The sequence below is a fragment of the Octopus bimaculoides genome, chromosome 9, assembly GCF_001194135.2.
Source record: "Octopus bimaculoides isolate UCB-OBI-ISO-001 chromosome 9, ASM119413v2, whole genome shotgun sequence".
Lineage (NCBI taxonomy): Eukaryota > Metazoa > Mollusca > Cephalopoda > Octopoda > Octopodidae > Octopus > Octopus bimaculoides.
In genome coordinates, this window is record NC_068989.1 from 31938796 (window position 1) to 31950237 (window position 11442).

Genomic DNA, 11442 nt, shown 5'->3' on the forward strand with positions numbered 1-11442 from the left:
TGTGTGTGTGTGTGTGTGTGTGTGTGTGTGTGTGTGTGTGTGTGTGTGTGTGTGTGTGTTTGTGTGTGCTCGCGTGCGTGTATGTGTATATACTTCTAATTCTTTATACATCCTTCCATATTGTTTACCGTCTGTTAAATCATTCTTTTTGCAATTGTCATCGTATCTTCACACTATGTTTCCTTTTCTTTGTTTCCTTTGTAACCCTTAGTGAAAGTTCTTTTCACTGTTTTTTTTCTTTTTTGTATCGCTTCGAGCCCTTGCAGATAATAGTGAAAAGATTATTATTATTATTTTTACTATTTCTTTTTATCACAGGTTTTGTAGAAACCCTGGCCGTGCCAAGGAGGCAAACCTTTTGCAACAGTTCTACTAGGCACTCTATTCCAATTTCCTTTATATTCCTCTCGATACCTTCTGATACTGTTCCCAAGGACCCGACAATAATTATCACTATCTTAACCTTCTTCATTTTCTATAGCCGGGCTATTTCGTACTTAAGAGGGTTGTATTTGTCTATTTTTCGTCTTCCTTCTTGACTATTCGTGGGTGAAAGGGGCACGCAGCATCAACTATTTAGCACATGTGGTGCATCTTGTCGACCACCACTGGGTCCCGTCTGTTATGATCTAGCACCTGATCTGTTTGGACTGGGAAATCCCAGAGGATTTTGCTAGTCTCCGACTCCGTCACTCTCTGCGGTTTGTGCTCATACCATGTCCTGCATCTCTCTAGCCCCCACTTTTCGCAGCTTCCAGTGTAACACTTTCGCTACCTGGTCGTGTCGCCACAACTTGTAGTGATTTGGGGCAAGTCTAGGGCATTCGTTCGTGATATGGGCAATGGTTTCATCCACTCTATTGCAGATGCGATACAGTGGAGACACTCATTTCTAAGGTTGACCCTCCAGTTCGTGGCCAAAGCTTGGCCTTGCGCTGCCAATATAGTGCTCTCGGTCTCCTTTTTTAGTGTTCCTTACTTCATCTAATCCCACCTACATTTTCCAGCAACTTCAGTTGTAGCTACATGGAATTTATTGTGTAGTCCCTTGTTGCATAATTCTTCTTCGTGTCTTTTTTGTACTTCTTCTTTTGATTTTCCTTTTTCTCTGCTTTTATTCCCAACTGACACTAGCAAGATTTCCTTACTTTGGACTAGGTATTTCATTAAGCTCTCGAGTTCGATACGTACGCAGTCTTCCACACTTATCAGTCCTCTTCCTCCATTTGCTCCCTTCATGTATAGGCGATCAGTGTCTGCACGTTAATGATGGGATCTATGCATCATTAGGAGCCTGCTTTTCTATTTCCTTTAGTTCCTCCTCTGTCCACTTCAGGATTCCAGCGCCACACCGAGCTACTGCGACTGCGCGCGAGTTTATTGCAGAAATTGTTTTTGACATTCAGCATTGAAGCCACTATTTTTCTCACTCGCCGCAAGTACTCGCACTCTTTGTCTTTTCTCTCATATCATTGAGTTTAATTCCATCTGCCTCAAGTATTCCTAGGTATTTATAGCTGGATTGAGGTTGAATTGCCTTCATCATTTTACCACTTGGCATCTGTATGCTTTCTGTCAGAACAAGCTTTCCTCGTCTCATCACCATCGTAGCACATTTTGCGAGCCCAGACTCCATCTTAACATCATTCGAGAAAATCCGTAGTCTGGACTATGCTGTTCAGTTCTGCCTCACTTTTTGTGAATAATTTCAAGTCGTTCATGAATAGCAAGCGGTTCAGTTTTTCCCTTACCTCTTCCCAGATCATACCCCAACTTTGTTTTCTGTAGCATTTCACTCAAGCGAATCATTCCCAGCACAAAGATCAGTGGGGACACACTGTCCCCCTAGAAGATTCGTCTCTTGATTTTCACCGCTCCTAATACATGATTTCCTGCTGTCAATTCCGTTCTCCAACATTTCATACTGTTCCATATAAGACTTCTGATGTTTTCTGCTACTGCATACATTTCCATTGTTCTTATTATCTAGGAGTGTGGTATCATATTGTATGTTTTGTGATAGTCAATCCATGCCATTCTCAGGTTTGTGTGTCTTCTCTTGCAATTCCTGATAATTAGATTATCAATTAAAAACGGATCCTTCGTTCCCCGGTTCCTCTTTTGGCACCCTTTCTGTTCAATAGGTAGCAGTTCACTTTTTTCTAAGTATCTATACAGTTCACCGGCCAAAGCACCTTGGGAACATTCTTGGGAACACCTCGCACTTTAGTACTAGTACTATTTTGGACGCGCGGAATGACTGTATGGGTTTAGTACATAGTAGAAGGGGGTATAAAAGCCTCGAAAACCTGCTCAGGACTTTCTAACTTTCTGACGGTAACCGACTGGATTTCCCTGATGTACCAGTTTAGACATAGAGCAACCACAGCAGGTCGTCCAGATCGTATTTAGAGTATTTGTTAGGTCAGAGGATAGGGACAGCATAGGTTGTCCACAATTTAAATTGGTCGGCTACACAGATCACAAGTTTGTGATATGCAGAGTCGATTTAGGTAGGACCCGTAGACGGGGATCCGGTTACTGGAAGCTGAATGCGTCCTTACCTGCTCGCAAAGACTACAGGGGCTGGATTAGCGAACTAGTTAAGCGGTAGTTGATGGAGGCAATCGGTAGTTGATGGGAGCAATCCAGCCGGTGGTGGATCGCTCTGAAGAGAGCGATTAGAGTAGAATCGATAGCGCTTAGCAAAGATTTGGCAATGGAAAGAAATAGATCAGAGGGGAACTAGTTAGCAAACTAGGAGAGGCGTCGCGACCGACGTGTTAGCGGCAAGAATGGCCCTTAACCATTTCTTTGAGGCGAAACACGAAAGATATGTTGTCAGAGCTAAGGCCTGTGCGTTAAAACACGAAGGAACTAAAGCCGTCCGATGGGCCCGAACGGTAGAAACGCGACATGGAAAAAAACTACGATCAAGTATTTAACGGACCAGTACGGATACATGCCACTCGGTTCTGAAGAGATATGTGCAGCTTTTTAGCAGCACTTTCCGCGGTTGTTTGGGAAGGGTGACGGGTCGATGACGGAAGCGGACTTTACTTCGTACCTGGACGGCCTACCACGGCTCTCGGTAACGAACGCGAGATTCTGCGAAAAGCCTATTACAGCCACCGAAATACGGGAGGCTATGAGTGATTGCACAAGTCGCAAATCGCTCTGTTTGGATGGTCTATCCTACTAATTCTATGTATTCATGCCAGATTTGTTTGGCAGCCTCTTAGCAGATGTCTACAGTTACTCGCAGTAGAACGGGAGAATTCCTCATGCTGTTAGCCGGGTTGTGATAACACTGCTGAGAAAAAACGCCGACAATGGGGACGTGCTAGGGAAGTTTTGGCCCATAACTCTACTAAACACAGAGTTTAAGATTTTGGCTAAGGTATTAGCGAAAAGGTTGACGCTTGTCATCGGTAGTCTGGTCGGGGAGGCACAAACGGGTGCAATCCCGAGCAGGTTTATTCACAACCTCCACCTTATACGGTACATCGTAGGGAGGGCTGGGACTAAAGCTAGCTTCGGTGGGGATCTGATCAGTTTAGATCAGTCGAAAGCTTTCAGTAGGGTCGACCATCGCTACTTGGAAGCGTCCTTAAAGCGGCCGGTTTCAGATCCGTTTTCAGAGGCTGGATTGCAGTAATGCACAGTGGCACTTGCTCGGTGGTCAAAATAAATGGCCAACTGCTTAGTACCGCACGTTCGGTCCGTCAGGACTGCCTGCTATCACCTCTTCTGTATGTACTAACTCTCGAACCACTGCTGCGGAAGTTGGAACTGTTAAGAGGCCTCTCTTTCGAAATTGGATTCAGGAGGGCAATGTTGGCGTACGTGAAGTGCAGATGGTCGGCTACATTGTAAGGGAATATGAGTAAGTAACAGGGGCCAAAATCAGCACCAACAAGTTGGTGGGATTGCGACTGGGCACCTGGAGAGGCAGATCAATACCGTCGGACGCTGGACTGACGGGCCAGTTAAACTGCTCGGGTCTGGTTTGGTCCCGACCTCCAGATGGATAAGAACTAGGAATTAGTGACGAACAGGGAGGCCTGTCTTACTCAGAGAGGAAGTTGTCCCTGAAAGGTCGGGCATAGGTGGTGAATGCCTACATCGCTTCTATCATTATTTATCGTCTGACCGTTGTGCCTTGCCTTAGTTACTACTTGATTAGACTGGAGCCTATCCTATTTATTTTCTTGTGGAAGGGACGCGTTCCAATGGTTAGGCGGTCAGTCTGCTGCCAACTCACTCTGCGTGGCGGCTTGGGTATGCTATGGCTTTTAATGCGCAGACACACATTCAAATCGCGCCACCTGCAACGATTTCTAGAAGGTGAATGTTTCCGCAGCTCGTTTCCTTGACGAAGCCGCAGCACTGGGTAAAGGATAGGCCGAGACTGGGTGCCTGGCACTTAGAATGTCGTCAGGCGCTTACTGTCCTTTACAAGTCGGGCAATACGATTGGTGGATGTTTCACTTTAGCTATATACACAGGATTAGTAGCGAAAAAGTGCGACGTCTTCGGGGAGACCCTAGGCATTGACGAAGACGAACTGACAAGTCTATTCCGGGGGACTTTCCGGTCGGGGACTATTATGGATAATTTCCAGATGTCTTTGGCTTGGTAGTCCTACCGGGGAACGCTACCGGTTCGAAATAAACTCTACAGGCACGGATGTGCTGTCAGACGGGCTTGTCCAAAGTGCTCGCAGAGCGACGAAACCGTTTTGCATGGTCTCGTTCAGTGTCCGATAATTGCTGACTTTTGAAGTTATGTCGAACAGCTACAGCCGTATGTTGGACGGATCCGTCTGTCAGCCGAGTCCATAATGATGATTGTCCCGCCGCCCTCCTTTAATCGGATAGGCAAGGCAGTTTTTCTTTGTCTGGTGGCTGTGGCGAAAGAGGTTATCTAGTGGACGAGGCTGAAAGGAATGAGGACAGAAACACTCCTTTTTGGTAAAGCCCACATCGACCTTTTCAAGTGAAACTTGAAAGTGAAGGTGGAGAGGGAGGTGCTGTCCTCGAATGAATTTATCAAAATGTGGATGAAAGTTGTTAATGTAGCGGTGTAGGTAGATAGATAGTTGAATAATCTCCTTTGCAAGAAAGATCAGGGAGTAATCTCCCTTCTCTTAGCTTCTCGAAGTATCGTTGTCACGAAACGTGATTCTTTAATTATTCAAGAAGCTTGGCGTTTCTCTTGGAAGTTTCTGGAATGTCTAGCGTTCCATTAATAAAAACAGCTTGCTAACCCAACTTTTTGCTTCTTAGTCGATTAGACTTAGAGCCATTCACATCGTTGCTATGTCCGTCTATTTCTGTACACTCCATAGCTGAGATAACTAGAAGCCACCACTTCGCTGTTGTTCTACCTTTCCTATCTCTGAACTTTCTTGCATAGATTATTTCATTCAACTAGTTTCTACAATTTGATTCCATGTATTACCATCGATAGAAGAATTAAATATATTTTTATCTAGTAAATGTATAGATCTTGAATTTATTCTTTTATCTCTGTATGAACTCTTGTAATAACATACACGCAGTCACATCAACATCTTGTACTATTTATATATTTCACTACATTAATTGGTGACCAACCGACATGGGGACCCTTTAGTTACCACCTGACATATCTAGTTATATTCCACTACTTTCCATTCAGAATTTTCTTCAACTCAAGCGATGATATCTGCTATGAATCAGCTTGTATTACCAATTTTCACAGAAGACATCATTGTCTTGTTTGCCTAGTTGGAAGCATTTTCTCTGCAAGAAAGCACAATTCAGACCAATAGTAGCTCCATATTTCACTTAGCTCTATACCACCATCTGGGCCACGTTCGCCGTATGGAAGATGGTCGGATCCCAAAGGATGTCCTTTTCGGAGAGCTTGTCACAGGGCAGAGAAACATTGGCCTCTCGAAGCTGAGGTACAGAGATGTGTGCAGGAGGGACATGAAGGCACTTGGCATCAACACCAATTCCTGGAAGGATCTCGCAGCCGGTCGAACCAGCTGGAGAGGCACACTTCACAGACAACTGCAAACCGGCGAAGAGAATTTGAGGGTGGCAGCAGCTGAAAACCGAGCCCGCAGAAAAGAAATGATTGCCAACAGACCGGACTGAACGTATAGGTGTAACCTCTGCAAACGAGACTGCCACTCTCGCATCAGTCTCTACAGCCACAGGAGGCGTTGCAAAAACTGCAAGACAACTCAACAGACGGACCGACGGAGGCCTAAGAATACCACCATCACTAACTGGAGAATTGCGAGATATTATCACAGCTCCATCGGCAGATTCAACATATTCTTCAATCATAGAGGAAATTTTAAGACGAACCTCACTCTCTTCTGAAAAGAAGTTTCGAAAACTTCTTAACGACGAGCATTTAGGAGACCGAACACCATCGCAAATGCTCAGAAAAATGCGGCAGCTCACAGAGAACAATCCTGCTGAAAGTAAGTCGCCAAAACAACTCTTTTTCAGATTACTACAGTAGGTTCAAGGTATTCTCGCCCATAACGTCTCACCGGCGTTAGCACAGTCAACCATCTTGCAGCATCAGCAGATAAAATTTGGGGGTATACAAAATCCACTCCAGAACAGAATAACTCTCCTTCGCCAGCTGCTACAGTTTCCTCTGAATTTAAGGAATTTCGTGAGTCTACGTGGAAGACTAAAGATAAGCTAGTCGTAGAAGTTCGTCTCTTGCGTATCAACAGAAGTTCTTCACCGTGTCGTTTTCATCGTTCTAATTCCCGTTTTCCTAACAGATCAAAACCTTTCTATTGATATCATTATAAGTTTGGTTCCGCAGCTAAGAAATGTATTTCACCTTGTAAATTTAAAAAGTCGAGACACAGTTAATCGGACTCGCACCTGTGTCGATTGTCAAAGATCCAAGGTACATAAACATATCCGTACACCGTTAGGTACTGTCTCCACCCCAGATGCACGATTCCAGCACATACATGTTGATATAGTAAGACATTGGCGTGCGAGTCAGGGCTACACGTTTTTAATAACCTATATCGACTGTTTTTTTCCCGCTGGTCAGAAGTCATTCCAAACACAAACATCTCTTCTCTAACTGTGGCACAAGCTTTAGTCACAGGATGGATTTCTCGTTTCGGAACACGTGTAAGAATAACAACAGACTGCAGATGTTAATTTGAAGCTAAACTTTTCCAGGAGCTTTCCAAGATTTTAGGAAGTAAACATCCACTCCACCAGTTACCCACCACCTTCGAACGGTATGATCGAAATATTTCACCGGCAGCTTAAAGCTGCGTTGTGTACTTCTGCTGATTCATCTCGATGGATTGAATTTCTTCCTATTTTTCTCTTGGGTCTCCGCTATTCTATCAAAGAAGACATTGGATATTATCCTGCAGAATTACTTTATGGTTCTTCCTTGACGCTGCCTGGTCAAATAATTGTTCCTGCAAATACGCAAGAGATCGACACTACAAGTTTCACTGAACGCTTGCATGACTATATGTCAACGTTACCACATATGAACACTAAAAAACAAGACATTAAAACATATTTACCGAAGAACTATTCTTCCTAAGCTCATGTTTTTGTCCGCAACGATGCTGTTAAACATCCTTTAACAGCACTGTATGCAGGACCCAACCGTGTGCTTTCTTGCACAGATAAAGTTTTCACCTTAGATCTCAACGCTCGTAAAGACACTATTTCTGTTGACAGACTAAAAAGGGCTCACATAGAAAAAACTATTTCCATCCCCACTACAGACAACACACACACACACACAGCATTACAAACGCGTCCTTTCACATACTATGACTATAAGAAGCGGTGCATTGGCCCAAGAATTTAACAAACATGTATTACATTTAAACTCTAATATTGTTTCTATATTTTGATATTTTATGATGTATATATTTTTGTTATTTTGATTATTGTATACTGTTACCTCTGCCTGGGAGTAGCGGTATAGGTAGATAGATAGTTGAATGATCTCCCTTGCAAGAAAGATCAGAGAGTAACCTCCTTTCTCTTAGCTTCTCGAAGCATCGTTGTCACGAAACGTGATTCTTAATTGTTCAAGAAGCTTGGCGTTTCTCTTGGAAGTTTCTGGAATTTCTAGCGTTCCTTTAATAAAAACAGTTTGCTAACCCAGCTTTTTGCTTCTTAGTCGATTAGCCATTCCCATCGTTGCTATGTCCTATTTCTCTACGCTCCATAGCCGAGATGACTGAAAACCACCACTTCGCTGTTGTTCTACCTTTCCTATCTCTGAACTTTCTTACATAAATTATTTCATTCAACTAGTTTCTACAATTTGATTTCATGTATTACCATCGATAGAAGAATTGAATATATTTTTATGTAGTAAATATATAGATCTTGAATTTATTCATTCATCTCTGTATGATCTCTTGTAATAACATGCACGTAGCCACATCAACACCTTGTGCTGTCTATATATTTCACTACACTAAAATGGCAAGAGTGGATGGTACCACTCTCAGTGTAGACCTGTGAGTCGGAAGAAACAAGTTGGAGGGGGCACTCGTCCTTGGTATTCAGCGTGATCTTGGGTGGTATGGTTCCTTGACTATCTCTAGAGGACCCCATCACTATCACTTTTCCCCCTTTTCTTCTAGTGTCGTATGTTTTGTATATTTGCCTTCTTCTAGTGTATACCGTGTATACTGTTTTTTTTGTTTGTTTTTATTATTCCATCATGATGGAATAATAAAAATAACTTTATGTCTTTGTATTGTCCCTCTCATCCTTTACCTTGGTGGCAAATAAAAGAAATCATTATTATTATTATTACTATTATTATTATTATTATTATTATTATTATTATTATTATTATTATTATTATTATTATTATATTTGTCCTTAGATGTTTTTAATTGATATTGGCCCTTGTGGCCAATAAAACGAATTATTATTATTATTGTTGTTGTTGTTGTTGTTGTTGTTGTTGTTGTTGTTGTTGTTGTTGTTGTTGTTGTTGAATGAGAGAGCAGTGCATGCCATCAAAGTGACACTAGAGTAAAGTATACGAAGCCCAGTATACCCATCATGACTACCCGTCTGATAAGAGTATACCAGACGCGTGCATCACGACCATATATACGCCACATGGTGATCTCATATCAAGATAACCAGCGCATGACCTTGCAGGTGGGGCTCAGAATTTTCTTCAGGTCGAGTAGTTCATCCTGCTCAAATGGTCCTTGAATAAGCGTTGTTTAAGGATGTTGAATGAAACACCAATGTTTCCAGAGGTGAATTATTCAAACTCTAAAGAATTCCTCTCAACACATGGCTATGATGCTCCCCCAACACTTCTGCTCGTGATCAGAGATGCACATATTGTCAGTCACCAAAGGACATGCTCAACTGGTAAAGGTGAAGCAACTGACAAGCAAATCTGTGATATTGAGCAGAATATTTGCTGTAGCCCATATTTTATACCAAGACAAAGCAATGTACATGATAACACTTCCAATCAGTTAAGATCAGAAGCCATGAGAGCCACTGCCTAGTACTGCATCATGGCATTTATCATCATCATCATCATCATCATCATCATCATCATCATCATCATCATCATCATCATCATCATTATATGAAAATCAGAGCTTATTATGCTGGGTATGATAGAAAGTGTCAGCTGTCCACAGCCTGCAGACTAAGGTGACATTCATTTACTGGTCATGCTTCAAGAACCCTGCGAAGAATTCTTGCAGTTCCAAGCAATGCTGATTTTTGTACATGTTCTACCTTCACACTTGCACCAATCTTTTACAGCCATGCTGGTAGTTGAGTGTTGATACTTCCAAGTGCACTAATTACTATTGGTATCATGTGTACTCTTTTCATTGACCACAACTTTCGTATTTCTCACTTCAAATCGTCATAGTTGTTTAATTTTTTCTTCTTTCACATTGATCCTGTTGTCACCGGGGCACACTATGTCGATCATCATACATGTTCTTTCTTTTTTATTCACCACAATAATGTCCGGTTTCCGATGTCTGGTCGGGTGATCGCACTGGATCATTGCATCCCACAAGATTTTGCAATTCTTATTCTCGGCGCCTCTTTCTGAAATTTACTCATACCACATCTTTGCTCTTTATAGGCCGTGATTTCTACAGGACTCCCAATGGATCATTCTGGCCACATTGTCATGGCGTCTTTTGTATTCAAGTTGTGCCAATTTTGGGCATTCGCTAATGATGTGCCATACCGTTTCACCCCTCCCACTACACATTCTGCATTTGTCGCTATCAGTAATGTTGTCTATTCTGCACTTCATATAGTTTGTCCTTGACGCTTGCTCCAGAGTTGCGCATATGAGTGCTTCTGTCTCTACCTTCAGGTCACTCCTCCTCATCCATAGCCACCGGTCCTCTGTTATTATTATTATTATTATTATCATTATCATTATCATCATCATCATCATCATCATCATCATCATCATCATCATCATCATCATCATTGAGTGAGAGAGCAGTGCATGGTATCAAAGTGACACTGGAGTAAAGTATACGAAGCCGTCTGATAAGGGTACACCAGGCACAAGCGTCACAACCATATGTGCGCGACATAGTGATTTCATATGAAGATAAACAGCGCATGACCTTGCATGTGGGGCCCAGGTAGAATTTTCTTCAGGTCGAGTAGCTCATCCTGCTCAGCAGGTCCCTGAATAAAGGTTGTTTAAGGATGTTGAAGAAAACACCCATTTTTCCAAAGCTGAGTTATCCAAACTCCAAAGAATTTCTCTCAACACATGGCTATGATGAGCCCCCACTAATTCTGCTCGTGATCAGGGATGCACATATCATCAGCCACCAAAGGACATGCTCAACCGATTAAAGTCAAGTAAATGACAAGCAAATCTGTAGTATTGAGCAGAATATTTGCTGTAGCCCATCTTTTATACCAAGACAAAGCAATGTACATGATAACACTTCCAATCAGTTAAAATCAGAAGCCATGAGAGCCACTGCCTAGTACTGCATCAGGGCATTTATAATTATTGTTATTATTATTGTTGTTATCATCATCATCATCATCATCCTCATCCTCATCATCATCATCATCATCATTATTCGAGCAGGATAGCCAATCTCACCCAGAAATAAGCAGAGAGGAAGCTGTCCCTGAAAGGTCGGGTGGAGGTGGCGAATGCGTACGTTGCTTCCGTCATCTACTGTCACCTGACCGTCGTCCCTAGCCCTGTTTTGCGGTTGATCAAGCTGGAACGCTTGCTCTTCTGCTTTCTGCAGAGTTCTGTAGGGAATCAGTGGAGGGAAAGGGGAAGATATCCTCGGGAAAACTCTCGATGTCGGGAGGAATCAATTAACTGGTCTTTTCCGGGGGACTTTCAGGCCGGACCCTATGGATAACTCTCATAAATTCC